Below are 27805 nucleotides of genomic sequence, written 5' to 3'. Positions count from 1 at the left end.
CCTTTAGTTTCTTGTAATATTTTACTGGGTTTTATCAACCAACCATATACTGTATTTTTTTGCTTTATAGGACGCCCCCGATGATAAGACACACCCCATAATGGAAGTGCTCACTAGTATTCTCTTTATAAGACACACAGCCATTTTCCCCCTACTTTGGGGGGGGGGGGGAATTGTGTCTTATAAAGCGAAAAATATGGTAATAACTTTTTCGCAATTACATTTTACACAGTTATTGATATGTTGCTCTCTCCAATGATACCTTTTAAGTGGAATAACATATGATTTTCACAAAATGAGAAGAAAAGGAATCTACTTAAGTTCCTCACCTTGGAAATTGTGTTCCAGTGGCAATGGGTATTTTGTACAAACTTACTCATTTGGTGTTTGCCACTTATGAGTATGCCACAAACGCTATCTTCAAAATAAATCTCTAAAATTCACTCCTTCCAAGCTATCAGACATTCTGTATCCATGTCTCTTATAAGCCTGAAAAAGCTAAGACTATAATTTGTTAATTAAGCATTAATTGAAAAATGATTTAAAAGCCAGACAAGAGAAGAATGCCAGTGATATCAAAATACAATTTTGAGGCATTTACTTCATAAATGTTTTTTATAAGACGGATAGAAAGACTAATTGAAAATGCAGTAATTGAACAACGATTCACAAAAAATGCAGAGTAAAAAATACAGATTTATGGCTACGTTCCGAATCTCTATCACATTTATAGAACATCTCTGTTATAATTGTATTACTTTAATTCCAATCCTGTGCAAAAGTTCTTGAAGTGTTTTATAGTTGTATTATTTTACTATTTTATATAAAAAGTCAGCTAATATCCTTAAAGGGGTTCTCTGTTTCAGACACTCCTTTCTGGTTAAAGTTTCCTTGGCAATAAGCTGATCACAAAACGTCCCCTAGCTGGGTACCCTAGCAATTAGCTGTAATCTGTGGGGAACAAAAACTGGCAGTAATTGTTCAATCTAAGTAATGACCATTTAAGATGATAGTTTGTGTGTTTAAGGGCTCGTACACAAAGCAGAATTTGGAATTAGGAATTTTTACGAATTTTGGCTAAAATTCTGGAGGCTGTATGGTCTCTACCTCCCATTATTATCAATGGGAGGCAGCACTGCAGCTTGTGGGCTGGTGGTTTCAAGCCACAACCACGCCAAAAAGGGACACGTCCCTTCTTGGCACAGTGTGCAGACAGACACCGCGGCAGTGTCTGTCTGCAGTTTACTACCAATCAATGGAACTAAGTGTCAGTGGGTGCGCAGCATTCAAAGTGACAACGCGGTGAAGAAAACACAACAATTTATGACATAATATTCACAGTAGAGTTTGACAGTGTCAAAATAAGCTGTGTCACTATATCTTAATGCAGGACACGTCCTCCAGAGAAAAACACTCTTTGTAACCACTCACTACCCTGGTCAAAAGATGAGAATCCTGAAGAGGTGACACCCCCTCTATTAACATGGGACTAGATGAGGAGAAATGAATGCTATTCATGCAAGAACATTAAAAAAAGTATTGTCCAAGATTTCTTTTTTAGAGTGATAGCGAAAATAAGGCTGTATGAAATAAAGAAAACCCAATGCTCCTTTTATGCCTCTCTGGTCCCCAATACCCACTCGGACTGCAGCAGTCACGAGTCATTTATCAGTCACATGGCTGTTGCCGGTAATAATTGGTGATCACATATACATGTGTGACATGTGAGTGCTGAGGCCAGTGATAGGCTGGAGAGGTCATGTGAATGATGAATTGGACATGACCGCTGCATGCCCAGTGTGGATTGGATTAGCAGCGAACACAGCAATGGTTTTTATTTCATACAGCCTTCTGCTCTCTGGCAATTAAAAAAAAATCTGACATTCGCACCCCTCTGAACAGCTCCATAACTGGAAGTTGGTGCCCAAACTTTACTGCACCGGTAACACTGTAGTGGACCGGAGTCATCACTGCAGGGCTGCTTCCATTAGAATCAATGTGAGCAGTGATGTAGTGGTGAGTGCTATCCACTACAGAGTCAATGGTGCTCTGCAGCTCCAGCAATATGGCTGATCGCAGGGGTGTTGAAACTTAGCATATGATATAATTATGGTCTACTTCGATGATATTGAACATTTTAAAAAGACTGGACGGCCGCTTTAATTCATATGAATGAGAGTTTGAAGCTCTATCTATTAGCATGCAATTAAATTTTAAAGGCCTGACCTGGATAATACATAAGTATATGAATAAAAATCCACCTTACATATCTCATGAATCAGATTTTATTTGTAAGATACTACAGGATGGCCCACGAAAAAGTAGCCTGCTTCCAGCGTCAGTATAACAAGATGAATCAGCAAGTGGATATTTTTTTTTAATTACCCACAAGTCACAATAGATGCTGAAAGTGGTCCCTGTTCACGTCTCTGCATCTCTGGGCAGGTCGGATTATGCTCGCTGATACTGCTTGTGATGCTGCGGATAGTGTTTGTCATGTTTTCTCTGTGTTCATCCAGGGATGTGGATTGTTAGCGGACACTTTCTGATTCCCCCACAGATAAAATCGCATGTGAACAAGTCTTGGGAAAGTGGTGGCCATAACCCCTCGCTCACAGTTCGCTCCTCCGTAAACAGTTCATGGACGTGTGCCAGTGAGTCCCGTGAGGCGTGGCATGTTGCCCGTCTTGTTGGAAAAAGTTGGATATTTATTATTTTGCAGCATCACTGTTGAAGACCTGCAAGCATCATCAGCCAACATAATCCAACCTGCCCAAAGATATATAGGCGTGAACCGGGGCCACTTTCAGCATCTTTTGTGACTTGTGGGTAATTAAGAAAAAAAACAATGAGCTTGAATAATAAAACATTCTTTATGCAGTCTTTGCACAAAGTACATAATTGAGAAAGGAGTCATTCGGCGGATACTGCAGCTCTGTTATAGAGTTAATCACTGGGACTTAAGTGGAATCACAAAGCAGGGCACGAAACATAATTATTAATTTACAAATGATTCTGGAATACTTATTTCAATCAATATTTTTATTTGGCTCCATAGGCTGGTTTTCATTCTGCTGCCTTCTGTGACTTGGAGTGTGGCAGCAGGCATAGTAACTGCAGTTTTAATTTGGTAATAAAATATCATAAATAATAAAAGTACAAAGAATTAATATAGCTTTCCACATGAAAAGCTGCAACAAAAAAACCATTAACACAAGAATCCAGTAATTGCACTCGACTATGTTATTAGAACTAATTGCGTTTAGCATTACTTGGAAGAGCAAAAGCGTTAAGAAGTCAGGGTTTTAAAGCTGACCATTAAGTATAAATCAGTAAACTGATGAAACAGACACTTTACAACTCAGGCCAAGAGGTAAATATATGACTAGACAGAAAAATTTGCATATTCAAGAAACCGTTTCATTATTTGTCCCTCTTCACCATCAGAAATGAAAGTCCTATTGTAACCTAATTTATTAAACCAACTTCTAAGGTTCACTATTTTATGCCCAGATCTTTCTACCAAACTTTTAATTCTGAAATTTTAAGTCACATATTTTACAAGGCTATTGACTACGGCTCCAGATGCTTCTCAGCATTCTGAGCATTTGCAGATCATGATAAGGCTAGATTTACACAGATTATTTGGACGAGGGTTTGAAGCAGATCTGCTGGGAGGCTTTTCAGCCAAAGCCAGAAGTGGATCTGCCAAGAAAGAGAACTATAAATCCCCACTATATATACGATTCCCCTCGACTCCACTTCTGGCTTTGGCTGAAAATCCTCCTGGCAGATCTGCTTCAAATCCTTGTCCAAAAAATTCAGTGTGAATCTAGCCTAAGGGTGCAATCAATGCTAGATACCCGAAAACAGGTGATATAGGGTGGATCATTATGTGCCCAAGGAAAAAGTCACTCACTAACAGGTGCTTGTGTTTTATGGAGCCATAATATAGCTAGTGTCCAAAATGCCATGCATTGGAAGCAATAGAATAAATTTGGTCAGAAGCGAAATTGCCCTAATTGTCCTGAGAAGTTGACATTCTGAGGTCTCCAATGATTGTATCCAACTCCTTTGAAGCTCTTTAACATCAAGACAGCATTAGTAATGTCAAAGTGACAGCACCATACACTACTCACAAAAAGTTAGTTGGCTTTCGGGTAAGATTTATGGAAAAAGTAAAAAGTTCACGCAACAGTGATATTATATCATGAAAGTAGGGCATTTAAGTATAAGCATGAAACTGTGATTTCCTCATCTCAAACAATTTATTGAAACAAAAGACAACAACAGTGGTGGGTATACCCCCACAAATAATGTCAGTGACTTGTCATGTGGCCTTGAGCATCAATTAAAGCTTGACAATGACATCTCATGCTGTTCACAAGTCAATGTATTGTCTGCTGAGACATGGCATCGCACTCTTCTTGAAGGGCGGCCCTCAGGTCATTGAGGTTCTGGAGTACAGAATTACGAGGCTCTACACAGCAACTCAACTGATCCCAAAGATTTTCAATGGGATTTAGGTCTGGAGAAAGTGCAGGCCACTCCATTTGAGGTACCCTAGTCTCCAGCAGCCGATTCCTAATGATATAACCTTGATGAGCTGGCGCATTGTCGTTTATAAAGATGACATTAGGCCTGTTTTGTTCATGCAGAGGCACAATGACTGGATTAATGATGTTATTCAAGTAGTATGGGCTTGTCACTGTACCATTTACAAAGTGTAGGGCAGTTCTGTATTGACTAGACACACCTGCCCACACTGTAACACTACCACCACCAAAGGTTCACCTGGTGACAACAGTGGATGATGCATAGCGCTCTCCTTGATGTCTTCAACATCGTGAACAGAACTAAGGCCCACTGGTCCCTCGATCAGCGTAGATGCTCCCTGGCCCATGCAAGGCGATGACACCTGTGCCTGGTGGTGTGGTCAGGTACCCTTTCAGGTCATCTAACATGCAGGCCATGCTGATATAAATGGTTTAAAATGGTCTGACATGACACTTGGCTGCCGCTCACCTCCCTTAAATGTTCCTAGAGTTGTGTGGCATTTATGATCTGGTTACGTAGGGCATTGTTCACAATAAAGCGGTCATCAGTGTGGGATGTGGCCAAAGGACATCTACTTCTATGCCTTTGTGTGACTCATCCAGTCTCTCTGTATCTCTGTTGCAATCTGCAGATGACACTCTGTGACACTCTAAGCTCAGTGGACACTTCCGTCTGAGAACATTCTGCTTGAAGCCTCACAATGGTGAGGTACTGTTGACCAATTGTTAAGTGTCATCTTGGACTCATGATGTCAAAATTTGAACAGCATGATGAGGAGGACTGTTTAAATGCCAATTCTAAATTCAGGAAAGTTATTGGGTGATTCATAGATCAAACACATGTTGTGAATTTTGCCGTTAAGCTCCTTATTAGAGAACAGCAGGTTGTGCAAAAAGTACTGACACATTGAACAGTTGGACATGTGCATCAAAACTTTAAAGTACACAATACGTTCACCTGTAAAGGTTAGAGTGCTTTTTAGGTTTATTCTGAAATTTCACCCACAAGCCAAATATCCCTAACTTTTTGTGAGTAGTGTATATGGCTATGGGTAAACATATGGTAGCCAGAGGATACAAACAGCCTGTTTAATAACATGCTGCACTGTCACTTTCATTAAAACAGTCCAGAAATGATCCCTTTTTGGTGGAAGATGTCTTCTGAACTGTAAAATACCGGCCACCAATTTGTGCAGTTTGTGTGGGACAAATGCAAAAAAAATCCAGAATAGTTGGAAACTGAAGTTTTGGGGAAATTCATAACAAATTTGATTAACATAATCAATTTGTTCGTCTCAATTGAATAACAGTTCTAAGTGGAGACTGAGGAGCAGAAGTAGAACATGGTGTCTAACAATGCAATGCCACACTCACTGTCCTGACTGGGTAGCTTGACTGACAAGATATCTTCTAAATAAGTCAAACATGAGACAAAAACCCTATGTTGTCTTTTTCTATTTCATTCTATCCCTGATTTGTGTGAACGATGAATGGTGTAATTTTATTAAATGGGATCATTAATTTAATACAAGACACATTCATTAAATAGTTTTGTATCCTCATTACACAGAGACCTTATCCAAACCTCTCCTCCATAAACACAACTAATAATTGCATTAGCATATTTTAGAATATTATATGTAAATTTCATTTAAAAGGTAAATATCAACAATAAACCTTAACTGGCCAAAAAAAAAACATTAAAGTGTCAAATAATATTTCAAAGGAAGAATCAAGGTTATAATTGAAAGGCAGTGACAGAAAAAAAATATGGCAGTTTCCCAGAGTTAATAAAACAGCCAAGCGATGTTTTAAGGAAATAAGTCTCTGCACTAAAATGAAGACCAGAATTTCAGATGAAATTTTCAAGGTAGATTAATTGCTTGTCTGTATTCTCTAGTCTTCACTATCATTGCTTTACCCATTAATTAGCAACACCAGACGGTCTATAAAAAAGTACACTTGGCTGGGTTTTTCAGATCACTGGCTCATGTCTTGCATAACAGACAGAGCTGTTGGTGAAATATCTCGCCACAGACCAGTTGCATGCCGGCAGAGTACAACACTAAAATCACACTTGGCACCTGAGATCTGACATCAAATAAACAAGCTCCAAAGCAAGATGATTGGGAAAACAACCTCGACAATACACAAATAAATTCTTGCTGATTTAATTTAAGGGATTGTCAACGTTACAGAACTTTTTATAAAATCCTGACTACAGCAAGTTGACATAATGGGTGTGAGAAAGGAGCTCTGATTAGGGAACAACACTATTAAAGGGGTTGTCTGGGTTCAGAGTTGAACCTGGATATATCCCTATTTTCACCCAGGCAACTTCCCCTGACTTGAACATCTGAGCAATTCATGTTCCGATGCTCTCCTTTGCCCTGAGCTAAATCGCGCAGGGCAAAAGCATTTTTTTGAGTTCCGGTGACGAACCAGGCTCTCCATGGGGCTGCCAGGCGGAGGCTTCCGCCCAGCAGTGAGAACCGCAACGTCACCGGCACTGATGGGCAGGCTTTAGCGCTGCCCCGAGCCTGGAAAAAACGGCTAGGGCAGTGCTAAAGCCTGTCCATCAGAGCCGGTGGCGTCACCAAACACACTGCTGGGCGGAAGCCTTCACCCGGTAGTGTGTTATCGCAAATAAAAGAGCCCTTGCCCTGCGCGATCCAGCTCAGGGCAAGGGAGAGCATCGGAGCATGATATGCTCCGATGCTAACATCAGGGGGGCTGCCTGGGTGAAAATATAGGTATGACAATAGTTATTGCTGTCTTTGTTCTTGAAGTCATCTTGCCACTGGTCAATCATTCATTTCAAAGAGTTCAATACAGGTCATCATTCACCAAGCTGAATTTTGTCTCAGTTTCTTACAAAGCAGTAAAAAGAAAACCCACAAAGGTGAACGGGGCCAATATAATTTCAAACAACATTTACAGTGTATTATATCCAGTATATATTGTGGCTTACACTATCTTCAACTAGCCAATCACCACCCGCTGTAGCCATTCATTATCTTTTGAATTACTTTAAAAATCATGGATTCCAGAAACCACGGGCATATTTCATCTATTTCATTTAATGTTTGTGTGTGTCGTTAAAAGATATCAACAGTATCCCCCATAACAGTGACCTCTATAGCACCCCGTCCGTTTAACAGTGAACTTCACAGTCCCCCACCCCTTAACACTGCCCCCCCACAGTGCGCCACCACTTTAAAATGGGATCTCCACAGCAGCCCATCCCCTTAACTTTGAGCTTCACAGCAACCTGCCCCTTTAACACAGAGTTTCACAGCACCGTACTCCATTAACAGTGACCTTCCAAGTGCCCGCCCCTTTAACAGTGACCTCCACAGCGCCCTGGACCTTTAACAGTGACCTCCACAGTGCCCACCCCTTTAACAGTGACCTGCACAGTGCTGGCCCCTTTAACAGTGACTTCTTCAGTGCCCCCCCTTTAACAATGATCTCCACAGTGCCCACCCCTTTAACAGTGACCTCCACAGTGTCCGCCCCTTTAACAGTGACCTCCACAGTGCCCACCCCTTTAACAGTGACCTCCACAGTGTCCTCCCCTTTAACAGTGACCTCCACAGTGCCCGCCCCTTTAACAGTGACCTCCACAGTGCTCACCCCTTTAACAGTGACCTCCACAGTGTCCTCCCCTTTAACAGTGACCTCCACAGTGCCCGCCCCTTTAATGCTAGGGCTACACGACGACATGTGTCACGTGAATTTTGTTTTAACAACTTTTATAATGATAGGCTATGGTGTCGCACTGCAAAATGCGACATGCTGCAACACGACATGCATCCAAGATGGATGCATGTAGCAGCGTAGTTGTGCCCTTATTGTTGTCATGTAGCCCTAGCCTAAAGCTGACCTACAGCAGTAAAGAAAAATGGCTGGGTTGTTATGGAAACCTGGAGTAAAACTGTGTGTATGGCAGTTGGGATTTCAAGAGAAAGACTTGCAGGCTTGTATTGGCTAATGCAGGTAATTTTTTGGGAATATCTCAGGAACGGTACATGAAGATCGGTCCAGTCCTTTGCTCGCGCATAAAGAACATACAGACAGAAACTCATTTTTATATATAGAATATATATATATATATATATATATATACATATTGAATACTTTTTCTAATGTAGTATAGATGTACATATACAAAGAAATCAGTACAGTATGGGGATGCCAGAAATAGAAGGCAAGCACTGGTTTACATGCAAGTACAACAGCACAAATAAAAGTAAAACCAAGCAAAGTAACTGCCACCAATTATATATGTTAGATCTCAGTACATCAGATCTAATAACCACCGTAAAACAGTATTAATAATTTGATTGCTATAAGAAATATGTGATCGTATAAATGACCTAAAAAATAATATTTATATATTAATTATCAGATCATATAATTAAACCTACAAAAATTGCCAGTCCGCATTCTACGGTAATCATGAAAGTATTTCATTAGACACATTAATCAAAACAATTTGAAAAAAGTTTAAAAACAACAAAGCAGGAAAATGTCGGAAAATTAACATGAAAATACCATAAAAAGTGCAAATAGTATCCATAATGAGTAGTGGGAAGATAAATAACCCATAATGTGTCTCCAACTCGGGCGGAGGCCATCCTGGATGTAGACACATTATGGGTAATTCATCTTCCCACTACTCATTATGGATACTTTTTGCACTTTTTTATGGTATGTTCACGTTAATTGGATATATGTTACTGCCCGTCTGATCCCCTCCAGTGATGCCGCCATTTTTCCTGCTATGTTTTGATTAATGTGTCTAATAAAATACTTTTATGATTATAATGCAGACTGGCAATTTTTGTAGGTTTAAGCACTAATTGAAGTAAAACCTTAAAGGGGTTGTCTGTTTCCACCTGGGACATGTGAAATGAAACATAGTTACCTTCTCCCTGCCACTCGGTTCTGGTTCTCTGCCTTCTGGGCTCTCTGCCCTGCATTTCCAGATGCTGTCTATCATAGACAAGGTCATGTGCACTGCTGCAGCTAGTGACTGGCCTCAGTGGTAATGTGTTCCCAAGAGGAACGGGAACAAGAAGTGATGTGCCACTTGGGAACACATCCCCACTGAGGCCAGACATTGGTTGCAGCAGCACACGTGACCCCCATCTGTGTGAATAATGACAGACAGGGATCTGTAATGCTGTGCAGCCCAGAAGCCAGAACAAAGCAGCAGGGAGCCGGTGGGATAAAAAAACAAAAAAAAAAACGGACCACTCTTTTAATATGGTAGAAAGACTACACATGACTTAGGGTATATTCAGGATTAGCTGCATATTGTTTGGATTCTGCATTCCAATCACTGAGATGAATATGATGTTAACTAGTTGAAAATATCTATATTTAACCAGTGGTGTAGATATAGAGGGTGTAGAGGTTACAGCTATTCTATTATGGTGGCTCTGGAAGAAGCCCAAAAATCATTCAGCCACAAATGGGGGGCACTGTTGCAAACTTTGCATAAAGCCCCGGATTCTTCAAGCTGCACCCCTGTAAACAGACATAAGAATCTGGAGTCGGCATCATATACTCTACCAAAAGAGAAAATATATGTTTAATGTATTCATTTGCAAACAGTATTAGCATAAAGCTCGACGAGATACCAAACACATTATAACATAAGACACAGCTTATTAAATACGCTAGCATGCACCACAACAACAAAAAATAATTCATTGAAATTCAGTCAATTAGACTAAATTTAAAAATAAATCTCTGCTAAGAGAATCCAAATATGATAGATAACAGGAAAATGTATAATTGAGTGTTTTGGCTGTAGATAAGATGTTGAAAATGTATTCTGAATTGAATGTTTGAAATATCTTTTTCCTGAGCCGTGAATAGATATATTCTGCGTTATTACGCTATGAAAATATTCAGTTTATCGGGAAGGAGAAAGTAATAAAGAAGAAAGGAACATAGGGCTCATGGTGACACTATTGTAGTCCACTGAATAAGATATATTTCTGCATACATCTCATGCTCTTTCCTTGACATTGCTACTTGGAGCTGCAGATAATGGACCGATGCAGGGGTGGGTTTCTGTATTTATGTAATTATATTCAGTGGCGTACACACAATCCATGGGGCCCCGGTGCAAAACTGAATCATGGGGCCCCCCTCCCCGTCGCCGCCCCCCCAACCTCCCTCCACCAGCAGCAGAGTTAGGCTACTTTCACACCTGCGTTAGGTGCGGATCCATCTGGCATCTGCACAGACGGATCCGCACCTATAATACAAACGCTTGTATCCGTTCTGAACGGATCCGTTTGCATTACCACAAAAAAAAAAAAAAGATAATGCAAACGGATCCGTTTTGACTTACACTAAAAGTCAATGGGAGGCAGATCCGTTTTCAATTGCACCATATTGTGTCAGTGAAAACGGATCCGTCCCCATTGACTTAGGCTACTTTCACACTAGCGTTCGATCGGATCCGTTCTGAACGGATCCGATCATAATAATGCAGACGGAGGCTCCGTTCAGAACGGATCCGTCTGCATTATTTTAGCATATAACAGCTAAGTGTGAAAATAGCCTCGTACGGATCCGTCCAGACTTTCAATGTAAAGTCAATGGGGGACGGATCCGCCTGAAGATTGAGCCACATTGTGGCATCTTCAAGCGGATCCGTTCCCATTGACTTACATTGTAAGTCTGGACGGATCCGCACGGATCCGCACGGCCAGGCGGACACCCGAACGCTGCAAGCAGCGTTCAGCTGTCCGCCTGTCCGTGCGGAGGCGAGCGGAGCGGAGGCTGAACGCCGCCAGACTGATGCAGTCTGAGCGGATCCGCTCCATTCAGACTGCATCAGGGCTGGACGGCTGCGTTCGGGTCCGCTCGTGAGCCCCTTCAAACGGAGCTCACGAGCGGACCGACGGACGCTAGTGTGAAAGTAGCCTTACATTGTAAGTCAGGACGGATCCGTTTGGCTCTGCATCGCCAGGCGGACACCAAAATGAATCTGCACAGACGGATCCGCACCTATAATGCAAATGCTTGTATCTGTTCAGGACGGATCCGTTTGGCTGCAAGCAGCGTTTTGGTGTCCGCCTCCAGAGCGGAATGGAGGCTGAACGGAGGCAAACTGATGCATTCTGAACGGATCCTTATCCATTCAGAATGCATTGGGGCTGAACTGATCCGTTTTGCACTGTTTGTGAGAGCCCTGAAACAGATCTCACAAGCGGACCCAGAAACGCCAGTTTCTCCGCTTGTGAGATCTGTTTCAGGGCTCTCACAAACGGATCCGTTCTGAACGGATACAAGCTTTTGCATTATAGGTGCGGATCCGTCTGTGCAGATACAAGACAGATCCGCACCTAACGCAGGTGTGAAAGTAGCCTAACTCTGCTATACTGTATTTCTGTAGCCTGCAACCTCTGACTGCCCAGTTGGGCTAAAACTACTACACCCAACATGTTTTGGCAGTAATAGTAAATGGATATTGGTGCAATTCTGAGCTATTAGTCTATATAATACATATGTAGGCTACATATGTATTATATAGACTAGTAGCCCAGAATTGCACCAATATCCATTTACTATTACTGCCAAAAGATGTTGGGTGTAGTAGTTTCAGCCCAACTGGGCAGTCAGAGGTTGCAGGCTACAGAAATGTAGGAGAGTTAGTTATAAAGCCAGCCCCCAGCAGAGCAATGGTGAGCAATTAGGAAGACTTTTTTCTTATCTTAACCTCCGGATCGGCATCGGCTTCTTCGCGCTCTCCAGAAAGCGCCTTCTCCCTGCGTCATGTCTGATGCGGCCGCACGGGGAGGAGAATCAGGGGGTGGAGACTCAAGGAGGGGAGGGGAGGGCTGGCCTGGCACTGACTATGCAGCGCAGAAACGCAAGACTGGGCGGCGGGCCCGGGTCGGCTACCTGGGTTAAACAGGCAGGCACAGCACTACTGCAGGGCGGGGCCAGGGGTCCACAGGCGGCCGGGCCCCCTGGAGTGCCGGGCCCGGTCGCAACTGCGACCCCTGCGACCCCTGTATGTACGCCCCTGATTATATTCATTATAAGAAATCTAGACTACCCGAATATTTCACTTTCTATTTTCAACAATAAGTAAAACATTGAAAAGCAAAGTGTTTCTAATAAAAATAAAAATAACATGTGCATTTTGAGAAAACTATTCTAGAGGGCTGCCGTTAGTTGCAAGCAAGAATGGGTGGACCTTTGGTCATTCATTGCAAAACAATATTAAGGATATAGTAAAGGGGTTGTCCATATTTTATTAAATAGTGGCCTATCCTCAGGATAGCCAATGACTATCTGATTGGCGGGGTTCCGACACCCTGCACAGCCACCTATCAGCTGCTTGGCAAAAGTCCTGGCACCAGAAGCAAACAGTGCCGTCAACTTTGTAGTGGACTGAGGTCATCACTGCAGCCCTGATCCTACTGAAGTCAATGGGATTAGTAATGAAGTGATGAGTGCAGTCCAATACAAAGCAGACAGAGATGCTTCTAGTGCTGGAGCTATTGGTGAATAGGCCATCACTGGCTGATCAGAGTGGGTTCAACACCCCAAATTCCCTCTAATCAGCTAGTGATGGCCTATCCTGATGTTAGGCCATCACTTAACAAAAAGTTGGGCAACCCTTTAAGACAAACAGGCATTAGAGATGGGTTCCCTTGATTGGGACCCCCTCTATGAGCCACTTTGGAGAGATGAAAATGTTCAGTGCCTGCTGATCTGGCAGACTCAGTCTCTCCATTATTACATTGCCATCATTTCAGAGCCCCCATGTAATAATACACTTCCTCTGTAGTGGCCACTGCAGGGAAAATGCAATACTGACCACAACCACCAGGGCCGTCTTTACCAAGGGGCAAAAGGGGCAGCAGCCCCGGGCCCAGTTGCTCCTGGGGGCCCAAGGCAGCTGCCTCTTGAGCCCTGCTAGCCACTGCCCCGGGTGTCAGGCTGTCAGCTTCACAGGGGGTGAGTCCCGGCATCGTACTGTGTTAGAGCTGTCAATGTGATCTAGGACCTTAATGACATCATCACCATGTGACCAGTAACCTAGCAATATTACTGGTCACATGGCTATGAGGTCATCACAGGTCCTAGCAGGAGTGTTGCAGGTGAAGTTTGCCTTTAGTTGAGCTTTTTTTTGTGAAGATTATATCAGAAAAAGGTGACACTCGGGCTGTTATGCTAATATACTGTAAACTACTGTATAGTGGGGTGCTGTATACTGTGTGGGGCCTGTATACTGTGTGGGGCTGTATACTATGTGGGGCTGTATACTGTGTGGTGGGCTGTATACTGTGTGGGGCCTGTATAATGTGTGGGGCTGTATACTGTGTGGGGCTGTATACTGTGTAGTGGGCTGTATACTGTGTGGTCGGCTGTATACTGTGTGGGGCTGTATACTGTGTGGTGGACTGTATACTGTGTGGTGGGCTGTATACTGTGTGGTGGGCTATATACTGTGTGGGGCCTGTATACTGTGTGGGGCTGTATACTGTGTGGGGCCTGTATATTGTGTGTGGGGGGGCTGTATAGTGTGGGGGGCCTGTATAGTGTGGGGGGCCTGTATAGTTTGTGGGGCCTGTATAGTTTGTGGGGCCTGTATAGTGTGTGGGGCTGTATACTGTGGGGGGCATGTATACTGTGTGGGGCCTGTATACTGTGTAGGGGCCTGTATACTGGGGGAGGCCTGTATAGTGGGGGGCCTGTATAGTGTGTGGGGGGCTTGTATAGTGTGGGGGCCTGTATACTGTGGGTGCTGTATATTGTGGAGTGCTATACTGCTGTACTGTATACTGTGGGGGGCTGTATACTGCATACTGTGGGTGATGTATAGTGTGGAGTGCTATACTGCTGTACTGTATAGTTTGGGGTGCTGTATACGGTGAGGTGCTATACTGCTCTACTGTATAATGTTGTATACTGTGGGGTGCTGTATACTGTAGGCTGCTATGCTGCTCTACTATATACTGTGGGGTACTGTATAGTGTGGGGTGCTATACTGCATACTGTGGGTTGCTGTATACTACAGGGTGCTATACTGCATACTGTGGGGGGCTGGGGTGCACTGTAACACTAGGGTGAGCCGAGCCCCGGTCTCCTTCCTGCAGAGTGGTGCCCACTTCCAGCCTGAGCCCAGCTGCCCAGAGCACTGATCCTGAGCCGCTGGAGTCTTCAGAACTGGAAGTATTTTCAGTCATTCACTGTACTCTACCAGATGTGTAGATTTTTTGTGTGTGTGTTGTGGTGGAGGGCGTGATTGCCTGCTAAGGTGTGGGAAGGCGGGATCCAGGGGGCCCAAGTAAATTGTTGCCCAGGGTCCAATCAATATTAAAGACGGCCCTGACAACCACCAAAGATAGCGGCTGATTGCTGGAGGTTTTGAAAGGTGGACCCTCAGCATCATTCCTAAATGGGGTTGTCATGATAAGAAAATTCCTTTAACCAAAATCATCTTACCATTTAAATTCAATAACAGGACGTCTGTGAAGACAGACTCATAGGCAAAGTAATAGGAAAGAAATGAGAAGTTTAACACTGCATAACAATAGTTCCGTGGAAAGCTGGGTGACAACCTCTCAAGGCGCTGTAATAGATATCATTAATTGTTGTCAAACAGCATCTGTTCCACGTACAGAAGATAATATTTCAGAAATGTCTAACTAGTAAATTCAAAGGAGAAAAGCGATGAGATTTCTAAGTATTCTTTTTAGTTTAGTCAAACGCTTCTCTATAAGGGTTCCGCGGTCCCATAATGTGATTTTGATTTGCTCAGAGTACCCCAAATAATGCATCCTTTTGCCCCATATAACTGATTTTGCATCCTTGCAAGATATTCACATGCCAAAATTAATATTCACGTACATCAACTTTATGCTGACAATAATATGCAATATTTGAAGTACTCTGGGTAGAGTAAAAAAAAAATCATTATTGGACCAAAGAACCCTTTAAATGCTTAGTTGTCACTACCCCAAATGTGCCCTTAGGGCTCCAAGCACCCAGCTTATACTAAAAGAGTGTGCACTATGTTATTTTCTACTGTACAGATTGTGTACGTTAGAATACCTGATGCAACACACATTAAATACACAGCTAGATAAAAACATTCTTCCCACAGACAAAAATGAAAAAATAAAAAAGGAAAAAATATGGAAATGTAACAAATGGTTGGATCTATCTTGCCTGTCCCTGTCAATCAAACATTTAGAAAAAAATAAACACATGCTTCTTGGTATTGTGCTATAACATTCTAAGGGTGATGTATCAACATAGGGTATAAAATGCTTGTTTAGACACAAGGATCAATTTACTGCTTTGATTTGTGAGGCAGAGACTCCTACATTTTTCTTGCATTGTATAAGATTATAATGTTCAACTGCTGCTCATATAGTGAACATTTGAAAGAAAAACAGGGCTAGTATGAAGGCATGATTTAGGGGGCGGAGGGTTCTGGACTATAGCTTCGTGCACACAGCTATATTTGAGATTCATGTCCATACTGTAAAGGCATGTGCCATCAATTTTACATTATAGTGTAATTTGGTTGAGTTGTGCCATAAATTTAACATTATGGTGGATTTTGGTTGAGTTGTGCCACCAATTTTACATCATGGTGGATTTTGGTTGAGTTGTGACACCAATTTTACATCATGGTGGTTTTTGGTTGAGACACTTTCAATCTTAAAAGCATTGCTTATAGGGTAGAATAGCGTGCCTAATAAAGGAAATACACAGTAGCATACAGAATGCCTATGCCTCGATATTACAAGTCTACAGTGCAGTCAGTGGACTGATGTACAGATCCATGACAGCACACTTCAAGTGATTTGGACATTAAGAAAAAATAAATAAAATAACCACCACTGAAGAGCTATCACTGAAATACAATGGGCCAGATTTATCATTACTCTGACAGCTCACTCCACTTTCACATATGGCTAAAGTCAGTTTTAGCCAAGTCAGATTTATGATCAGCCCTTTAAGACTCTAATAAATGCAGTTTGATGGTAGCAGTTTAATAGTCAGTAAGCAGTTTTACAAAAGTCGCATGTCTTTACGAAAAAGTCACATGTTTTATTAAAAAGTCTCATAGGCTAAGCATGGTTCTCACTGGAGTGAAATTGCGCATTTTTTTTGGGAACTTTTTAAATAGTCGCAATACTAAATCTGTCTAGAGATTTATTTACATAAGAAAACACGCCCACTTTAAGAAAACTGGGGAGCATAGTGCAGAGCAGAAAAAAGTCACAAATTTTTGCACAGCTTTAGCAATTGCGCAAAAATTTGCAACTTTTTCACTCCATTATTCTGACTTGAGCTAATGATGAATCTGGCCCTATATGTCTTCCAGTATGTGAAGCTGTTAGTACCTGCCTATACAATATTCTTTCCAGCTCTGGTATCTTGCTTTGGCATACAGCTTTGGGCTCAATCACAGATCTGTAGCTACAAGGTATAGATATGTTTCTGCACAGGGAAAGGGAAGATAATTCTCTCACAGTGATTAGTTTCAGAAGTTGGCTAATGTGGAGGCAGAGGAAGAAAGGTTATCTAGAGCCAATTCCTTTGACTAGGAGACCAAGTTTCATAATAACAAAGGGGAGAATTTATAATTTGCGGTGGTTTGGTCTTGGTTTGGTGTGTTGGTTTTAAAAGTATGTCTTTGCTTGCACCAAATTTATGAAATGGTGCACGGTAATAATATATTTAGCGCAAGTGCTATGTGATGTACACCCATGTCTGAAAAAGTACACCAGGAGGTTGCCTGGCATGGAGATGCAAGTTTGTTTGATTTTTTTCAAAAGTTGCAAATTATAAATGGTGTTCTAATACAAAATCCTGACCTACTTTTAATGCCACTTCTAAAAATTTGACCAAATGTCACAGAGTATGCACCAAGACTGGAAAAAGTTCCCCCAAAATTCTTATGAAGTTCTTGGAGGACATTTACTAAAGGTTTTATGTCACTATTGTGGTATAAAAAAGTCACAAAGTATGGTACATGTTATATAAAGCTTCTTGCCACATTTCAAAAGTGGAAAGGGGATGAAGTTTATTGTGAGGGGCGGGGCTTTGTGCGGCAAGATAGATTTACTCTGGAGTAGACTTCAGTTTCTGGTGCACGGACTGCCAGAGATATGATTAATTTATTAAGAGTCATCAGGCATTAGCGCACAGGGATGAAGACTGGCATATGAGAACATCAGTCTTGATAAATGTCCCTCATTGTGTCCCTGAATCCATAGTTATCACACTTGAGGATTCATAAATACAGTCAAGTTTTCATTTTTTGCTAGAGGTACTTTTTAAAGGGTATTAGTTCATAAATCGCTGTGAGTGATATGTAAATAGCCATAGAACAGTCATATGGGTGGTGTTCAGATGAGGACCAGTGAAACAGTCAGCGCTCCAACCCTGCCCTTCCTGACATGTCTGACATCCCCCCAGTGGAGGTGTCTAATAAAGTACCACAAGGTGAGATGCTTGGCCAATGCACTTTGTGCATAACCATCTGAACCCGTCTGCCGTACGTCAAGGCGATCTCTGTTAGACGGGTCCTAACACTAAATACTATCTGTTATATGTCAAAATGGCCGCCATAAAGTTCAGGGAGGGTTGGATCCACATGCACACTGGGAGGTGCTGACTAACCCCCTTTTTTTTTCAGATTTACAGCGCTGGAGATTTGGCACTCCAGCGAGTTGTGCACGCCTGATTAGCCTGTCTGCCCCATAGGCTGATTTTTATTAGTTTCAGTATAAAGCTGTAGCCTGCTCTCACTACATTCATTGGAAGCTGTCTGGCACAAGGAAAGGTATAGAGTGGGTTCAGCATGCATGTTGGTACCTGCATCCCTTGTAATGGAGGCCATTATGGCACCAAAAATGGTAAAAGGCAGAGTGGATCCAACACTTCCTGAACTTTATGGCGGCCATTTTGGCGCATAACAGGTAGTATTTAGTGTTAGGACCCGTCTAACAGAGATCGCCTTGACGTACGACAGATGGGCTCAGATGGTTTTGTACAAATTGGATTGGAACATTGGATAAGCATAGCATTAGCACTATCATTTTTGTGACTATGGAATTGTTGCACTTTATCTGATTTGCAGGGTGCTGCTGTATTGTCTCTTTTTTTTCCTCTAGGTCTTTGCCATGGCAGCATGCACCTGCACACTGGGAGGTGCTGACTAACCCCCTTTTTTTGCTAATGAAGTACCGCAACCAGGGAGCGAGGGGGACAGGATGCTATATTAATATACACATAGCATAAACATTCATATCTGCAATGTGGCTGTTACGTAGGAAGGGAAGAGTGCAGCCCTGATTTCAACCTGCACCTCTGTCCCTACCTACTTGCACGGCCCGCCCTAAATAGGAAGGAGAAAACCGTAACATAGTCAAGGAAGCGAAAGGTCAAGGCCAGGAGGTCACGAAGGTACACAGGGAGAAGGCAAAAACAAGGTCAATACAATCTGAAGTCAGAAGCCAAGAGGTCAAGTCAAATCCAAGGAGGTCACAAGGTCGAGGTCAAAACTAGCCGAGGTGAAAACAACCAATAGTCAATATCCAAATACGCAGGTGAGGGTAGCAAAAACCAATCACAGGCAACCTGTGGCCAGCAGGCTGCCTGTTTGAATAGCCGTAAGTGGTAAGTCACATGACGTGGCCAGCATCACGTGACTCACGTTACACAGTCCAATACAGCTGAGTGCCAACCATTATCGACGCTCAGCTCCCTTGCAGCTTATTGTCTAGAGGATGGAGGACGCCGGCCTCGCCGAGGAGGCATCCGCGGCGGATCCTCCCCGCCCCCTGGTTACTGTGGAGATGAGGACACCGGCCGTGTCCCCGCTCCCTTACATGTTGGCGGCACTGCGAGGTGAAAGCGCTTCGCCAGCTCCCTGTTACAGTGGCCTGATCAGACTTACGGTATCGCAGATATTCACATAGGGAAATTGTCGGGCAACGAGTGTCCATAGTAATGTTTGTTCCCATGTATCTGCTCTTGTAAATGTGCTGACAATCACCTGATGGATGAGCAACACACTTGTTCAATCGGTTAAACCTTTCAAGCAGCGAATTAAGACATTGTGTCTGGGCAGACTGTGCCGTTGCCCAGAAACAATGAATCTGCATGAGGATCAACAATGGTAGAAACCAACTGTCATCCCCATACAATGGAGAAAATTGCTGCATGTGAATGCAGCTTCCTTCACTGATGAGCAGGCAATTATCGGGAAGGAAATGGTCCCTTTTTGCTAATTGCCTGTTCGTTGAGCACGTGTAACTGTGCCTTTAGTGTACAGGGGCATGTTTTAATGCATTATTAGGTCACGTGATAAGACATGGTGGTGTTTTAGGGGCAATAAAAGAGCATGTCAAGCTTTTTATGCTCAGAAGGAAGCACACGTTAAATTGGAAGAACACAGAGCTAAGAAACCAAGAGATGCAAAGTGAGTAAGTCCATGCAGACAGATCTAAGGCACTGGAATCTGTGGTGCCTTGGATTTGTCTGTTTGTAGCTAGCACAATGGCTACTCCATGTAGGTGAGTAAGTGGGACCTTCGTGTTTGAACTTCTACTAAGTCCATGTACTAGCCTTTATCAACCCACAGGACCGTTCAACAGGACTGTCCTCTCAAGTTAATAAAGTTTCACTTACTCTCAATGAGTGGGAGGTGGGAGCAGCAAAAATAGGGCAACTTAACAAAGATCAAATAAAAATCCTACAAGATCTACAATGAAGTATAGAAAGATATTCACACTTGTAACACTAGACTTTCCCTGGTTGCTAGATCCTCTCCTATGGATTTAACCGCAGAAATGACTGGGTGCTGAAGAGAATGAAAAAGCACACAACATTTCATTAACTGAGCTGTCCTAGGCTTGACCGCTGTAAATAATGTTTCTGCTACAATAGTTAAAAGTACACTCAGATGCTGTTCGGTTCTATCACTAGGGATGCATTTACCCTCAATGGCACCAAGTGTGTTCCATTTACAAGAGCTGTAAACCATTCCTCCACTGCAAGCATTCTTTTATTCATCCAGTATGCCCACCTGACTAGAGTTATTCATCCATCCCGACAATTTATTGCCTTTACTATGTAAATTATAAGCAGCCTTGTGAACAACGCCAGTGTTGTAGCTAAATAAATTCTAAAATGCTAATAAATAACGTTCCCAATATGCTCATGTCATGGCTCTCCGTGTGACATCTAAACCCCGGGGCGATATCAAATAAAAAGATCAACTTTAAACTAAATAAAGTAGGACTATAAAAAAAAAAGAACATAGAAATAAGATTACACCCAGCTCACAGACGTGTTTGACTATATTTCACATACATTTAGTAACTGAGCAATAAACTGTCAAAGGTGATATGAAAATATGACACCAATGAAAGCATTTGGTGGCTGTTGAGGCAGGCATTGCTATGCATGCAGCCTGGTCCTTCCCTGCCAGCAACCGCGTTAACTGAATAACTTAAGAGAATCAGACGAAAAATCTACTACTTCCTCTACCCAGCATGTAGCATAATCAGCGGCTTTCCTCTAATCATTACAAGCAGTGGCTAAGAACTCTGGACAAATGTAGCACATTATTCTTTAATTAAGAAAAAACATCCAAAATGTTCCCTTTTTTTTATTCACCACGGTACAATCCGTTCTTCATGCAAAAGCTTTTGAAGGTGCTGATTTGAGATTTTATAGCAAAATACTTCAAAACGTACCCAGGACTTTTTTCAAAGGTTCTCTATAAATTGTACACACGTTGTTAAATAGGGTTGTACATGGAATGGAAATCAAAATGGCATTTTATTTTTTTCTGTCCATGCTTTGTGCTTGGTATTGCAGCTCAACTCCACTGAACTGAATAGAGCTGAGATGCAACCACACATACAACCTCTGGTCGGTATGGAAGAAAAAAAACATTAAAAAACATAAAAAATCTGTAAAAATAAGTTGTCTTTTGTTAAATTCTACTTGGCTATTTTACTAGTTATATCTATCTGGATATGTTATGTGACAACCAATATGGCCATCATGACGTCATCTATAAGGGTAGCTGGATGCTGATCCAGAGAATGATTGTTCAACGGGTGAAATGTAACAATACGGAATAGTTTTAGCTGACCGATGGCAATCACCTGAAAAGCCATGTTTGAAGTTTTCATCCGATAGTTGTTCTATGAAAGAATCTTTGAAAGAATGTTCCCAGAAAGATCTTTCGTCCATCGAGTAGTGCTACTGAACATGCATGGGGAGTCTTAACAAAGGCCAAAATGGACTAAAATGTGTATGTTTGTGTTTGCAAATGAACCTTTACTAGATGATTGCTTAAATGCTGTTCAGCCATCAACCAACTTCTATATAATGTGTATAGCTAATTAAAGGCTGGTCATACACATTAGACATCACATGCTTCTGAAAGCCATTCCATCTGACCACCATGCATGTGTTCTGCAAGGGGAACGGAGAATAAGCCACTGAAATGCTCCTGATGGTGGCTTATCTTCTCTGGGAATGAAAGGATTGTGCATGATGAAATTCAACAGCCTGAATTGTCCTTCCCCCAACATCTGCTGTCTAGGGGAAGTTATGATGTCACCATACACATAAGTAGGTCCATTTAGCTGTCATCTAATGTGTAAAGCCAGCTTTACTGACAGTTTTTTTTTTTTTTATCCTAATATCCCTTAAGATAAAATATTATTTGAGAGGCTGTGGGATAAATTTACATTTACAGTATGGAGCCCACCCTTTCCATCTACAGCCCCTGATACATCTAATGCCTATAAGTTAGCATATCCTTATAATCAGTGAGGACTGTTTCCTATAACTCACTGCACAGTATGTTCAGGTACAGGTCACTGTGGAAAACGCTCTGTATATACAACCCTAGAAATCTGGACCACCAAGTCCGTGAGATTGGTCCTAGGCCAAGGGTAGGCAACCTCCGTCTCCCATCTGTTGTGAAACTACAATTCCCAGCATGCTCCATTCATTTCTATGAAAGTTCTTAGAAGAGCAGAACAAGTATGCATACTGGGAGTTGTAGTTTCACAACAGCTGGGAGCCGGAGGTTGCCTACCCCTGTCCTAGGCGTACAACCTGGTTATTACTTACTGAGGGAGTGGGCACTAAAGTGATCACACATTTGCATGCTTGCACATACACACCAAGAATATGATTATGCAGTCTATTGTCATAAATAGTTGGCAATTACCTTTTCTGTTGCTGTATTTTTTTTTTTCTAGAAAACTGCAGTTAATAAATATTTTAATGTGAGCGCATATTTAATCTGCACTACACATTTTTCTGTTTATGGACAGCAAATAAAAATAGGGGCTTGGGGCATGAAATTGAGCTTCGACATTGAAAAATTGGTTATAAACGAGGCAGAGCCTTACACAGCATAATCTCATTTTCCAATGAGATACGCTATGCAAGGCGAGGTTACAAATGAGACCAGAAAAAGAACATTGGCTTTGCCTAGACATTGGCAAACTGTAAATAATTACTAGACAATCTCAGAGGAGAACAGCATGGGTGGACATTCTGTGACCTCAGTGCCCTGTGTATGGTGCGGAGACATTTACTATTCAGGGTTTTAAAGTTGATAAGCAGTTAAGGCTACTTTCACACTCGCTTTTGGTGTGGATCCATCATGGATCTGCACAAACGCATCCGTTCAGATAATACAACCGCATGCATCTGTTCAGAAGGGATCTGTTTGTATTATCTTTAATATAACCAAAACGGATCCATCTTGAACACCACTGAAAGTCAATGGGGGACGGATCTGTTTTCTATAGTGCCATATTGTGTCAATAAAAACTAAGTTTCATCAGACGGACACCAAAATGCTGCAAAGCGGAATGAAGGCGGAACGGAGCCAAACTGATGCATTCTGAGCAGATCCTTATCCAATATGGGCAAAACAGATCCGTTTTGGACCGCTTGTGAGATCCCTGAACGGATCTCACAAATGGAAACCAAAACGGCAGTGTGAAAGTAGGCTAACACTTTCAAGGCTAGATAAATGGCAGTTTGTAGGGACACTACAGTTTTCTTGATTGAGGGGTATAAATAGTCATATCAAGCATGTTATAAGGGAACCTGTCACCACAAAATGCTGAGCAATCTGCCGATATAGAGCAAGATGATCTGAGCAGATTGATATATAGTTTTGTAGGAAAAGATTTTGTAAGACTTGTAATTTATACATTAAAATCTCTGCTTGTTCTGGGTTTAGCTGTACACAAGGAGGTGTTATCAGTGATAGCATTCTCTGTGTAAGTGTGTATACATAGATAGCTGTCAGTCACTGATAGTTGTACACAGGGAGGTGTTATCAGTGATTGATAGCATTCTCTGTGTAAGTGTGCATACATAGATAGCTGTCAATCACTGATAACTGTACATGGAGGAGGTGTTATCAGTGATTGATAGCATTCTCTGTGTAAGTGTGTATACATAGATAGCTGTCAGTCACTGATAGTTGTACACAGGGGAGGTGTTATCATTGATTGATAGTATTCTCTGTGTAAGTGTGTATACATAGATAGCTGTCAGTCACTGATAACTGTACATCGGGAGGTGTTATCAGTGATTGATAGTATTCTCTGTGTAAGTGTGTATACATATATAGCTGTCAGTCACTGATAACTGTACATGGGGAGGTGTTATCAGTGATTGATAGCATTCTCTGTGTAACTGTGTTTACATAGAAACTGTCAGTCACTGATATTTATACACAGGGGAGGTGTTATCAGTGATTGATAGCATTCTCTGTGTAAGTGTGTATACATATATAGCTGTCAGTCACTGATAACTGTACATGGGGAGGTGTTATCAGTGATCTATAGCATTCTCTGTGTAACTGTGTTTACATAGAAACTGTCAGTCACTGATATTTATACACAGGGGAGGTGTTATCAGTGATTGATAGCATTCTCTGTGTAAGTGTGTATACATATATAGCTGTCAGTCACTGATAACTGTACATGGGGAGGTGTTATCAGTGATTGATAGCATTCTCTGTGTAACTGTGTTCACATAGAAACTGTCAGTCACTGATATTTATACACAGGGGAGGTGTTATCAGTGATTGATAGCATTCTCTGTGTAAGTGTGTCTACATAGGTAGCTGTCAGTCACTGATAGCTGTACACAGGGGAGGTGTTATCAGTGATTGATAGCATTCTCTGTGTAAGTGTGTATACATAGATAGCTGTCAGTCACTGATAGCTGTACACAGGGGAGGTGTTATCAGTGATTGATATAATTCTCTGTGTAAGTGTGTATACATAGATAGCTGTCAGTCCCTGATAGCTGTACACAGGGGAGGTGTTATCAGTGACTGATAGTATTCTCTGTGTAAGTGTGTATACATAGGTAGCTGTCAGTCACTGATAGCTGTACATGGGGAGGTGTTATCAGTGTTTGATAACATTCTCTGTTTAAGTGTGTATACATAGATAGATGTTAGTCACTGATAGTTGTACACAGGTACATACAATTTTTGGGGTAAACGTGCTGCCAAAAGTGCACATTTGTGAGCTAAACAACTTAGGCTACTTTCACACTTGCCTTTTGTATCTATGATCTGCAAAAACAGAACCATTACAATAATACAATCGCATGCATCCGTCATGAACGGATCCGTTTGTATTATCTGTAACATAGCCAAGACCGATCCGTCATGAACTCTATTGTGCCATATTGTGTCAGAGAAAATTGATCCGTCCTCATTGACTTACATTGTGTGCCAGGACGGATCCATTTGGCTCAGTTTTGTCAAGCAGTCAGCAAAACGCTGCAGGCAGCGTTTTGGTGTCCGGCTCCAGAGCGAAATGGAGACTGATGCATTCTGAGCGGATCCTTTTCCATTAAGAATGCATTAGGGCAAAACTGATCTGTTTTGGACCGCTTGTGAGAGCCCTGAAAAGATCTCACAAACGGAAAGCCAAAACACGTATGTGAAAGTAATCTTAGACTACAGTCTAATAGGTAAGGCTGGTACCAGCCTGCATTTGTGGGAGGGGCGTCTGGCCATATATACTTCTCGCTCCCAGTTCAGCCAGGCGCCCGAGCTTCACGCATCACTGCGGCTTCACGCTCCCTCCTTCAGTGTCGTCACTTCCGGGTTATCGCGGTCACGTGCCTCTGACGCCAGCTTCGCGGCCAGCCTGTCAGGTAATCGGGGTATAGCGTCCCCGCTCCAGCCTAGTTTCACGTTCGGCCTGGTCCCTGGCTTTGGGGGTTGCCCGGTGGGGATGCCGCTCTCCCCCAGCCTGTTCCGCCCACGCAGGCACAGGCGGCTGGGTCGGGGGAGCGGTGTCCTAGCTCAGCGCGCTTCCGTATTATGCCGCTCTGCATAAGGGTCATAAAGGAGTTAAAGGGCCAGTGGCAGAGTCAGGGCGAGGCTATGTTGTGTGCTTTTGAAACAGCGCTGCCAGCACTGAAAGTATTCACAAATTCTGGTGTTATGGTGCAGGGGTACTCCTGTGTCCAGGGGGGCATAGAGGAAAAAAAAAAAAAAAAAGGAAGGGGGTTGTGTAAAAAACCGATAATGATAAATTCACGCTTATATTTTAGTGTTAAAAATCCTTCAGCATCATAGTGCCAGAATTTGCGGTCTAGTCGAGGGGGATTTTTCACGTTACTGTTTTAAGTCAGCGTTTTCTGTTGCATTTTTTTCTGGCTCCCGGTTGCCCCTTTTGCGGGGTCCTTGGATCGCCCAGGTTGTCAAAATCCCTGGATCGCCCAGGTTGTCAATGTCCCTGGATCGCCCAGGTTGTCAATGTCCCTGGATCGCCCAGGTTGTCAATGTCCCTGGATCGGCCAGGTTGTCAATGTCCCTGGATCGCCCAGGTTGTCAATGTCCCTGGATCGCCCAGGTTGTCATGTCCCTGGATCGCCCAGGTTGTCAATGTCCCTGGATCGCCCAGGTTGTCAATGTCCCTGGATCGCCCAGGTTGTCTGTGTCTCCGGCTTATTCAGGGGGTTTGTATACGTTCTTTTAATTCTGTCGTTGTATTGTTCCTCCCTTTAGTTCGGACTTTAGTCGTACGCGTTCTACGTTTTCGGCCAGGCAATTCCGGGGTGCTCTCTGGTAAGTCAGTTCATAGATGGTTATCAAGGCAGGGTTAAAACTTCGGTTCTACTCAGGGTCATTTTCCTTTCATTAGCTCCATCTTTAGCATTTGGGGTTTTGGAGCCGTGCTTCCAAATCCATTCGTGTCCTACCAGGTAGGTGGTTCGTCCGATGGGCATTTTTCACTTTTATTGTTTCTCACAATTCTTCCGTCCGGCCTCTTCACATTCGTCTGTATGGTTGCTTTTTCTAGGTGTACTTTATTCATCTTTTTCGCAGGTCAGATATGTCTCACGTCTCCTCCGATATGGACGATAACGTATCCATGCCTGGAACTCCCGTCTCAGGGCGCGACAGTGGTACATCATTAAGAAGCTGGACGGTGCCAAGATTGGTCGCCGAACTCAACCGCAGGGGGATTCGGCATCCGGCGTCTGCCCGCAAGGCTGAATTGTATCGCCTTCTGATGACGGCCCCGGCCCCGATGGCGGACCATTCCAACCTGGATTCTATACAGCTGGCTCTAGCTCAGATTCAGTCGTCCATCACTGGTCTGGCGGGCTCCGTTTCGGACATTCAGGCTAGGGTAGCGGTTTGGAATCCAGGCCCACGGTTCCACCGCAATTTCCAGGGTCGGCAGTCACCCCTGCCATTCCGCTGGACGTTGCAGGAAGTGCCCGACGCGGATCGGTCAGGAGCGCCCGTGCCCCATTTCAGCACCCTCACCCTGGGCTAGATGTCCTCATTGACGAAGCCAAGGGTCTGGTCAGAAAGTCTCTGTCGCGTAATACGGCGAGGAATTACCAGGCCGGTTTGAGGGCGTATGATAAATTCTCCAGAACTCATCCAAGGGGTCATCATACCGAAACTGCTCACATCATGGCCTTTTTAGCCCATTGTCACTACCAACTGGGGCTGTCACACAATACCATCAAACTCTATTTAGCCGGGCTTCAACACCACTTCATGCTGGTTGATCCACACCGCGGGTCCTTTTTCTCTGTTCAGGTCATTAAGGCCACCCTTCGGGGTATTCAGAAAGAGGGTAAGGGGTCCCGTAGCCGTAGGCAACCCGTGTCTAGCGAGTTGTTTAGGGCTCTCTCCTCGTCTTTGGACG

This window comes from Bufo gargarizans, chromosome 3 (assembly GCF_014858855.1).
Source record: "Bufo gargarizans isolate SCDJY-AF-19 chromosome 3, ASM1485885v1, whole genome shotgun sequence".
Classification (NCBI taxonomy): Eukaryota; Metazoa; Chordata; class Amphibia; order Anura; family Bufonidae; genus Bufo; species Bufo gargarizans.
Note: the sequence above shows the minus strand (reverse complement) of the source record.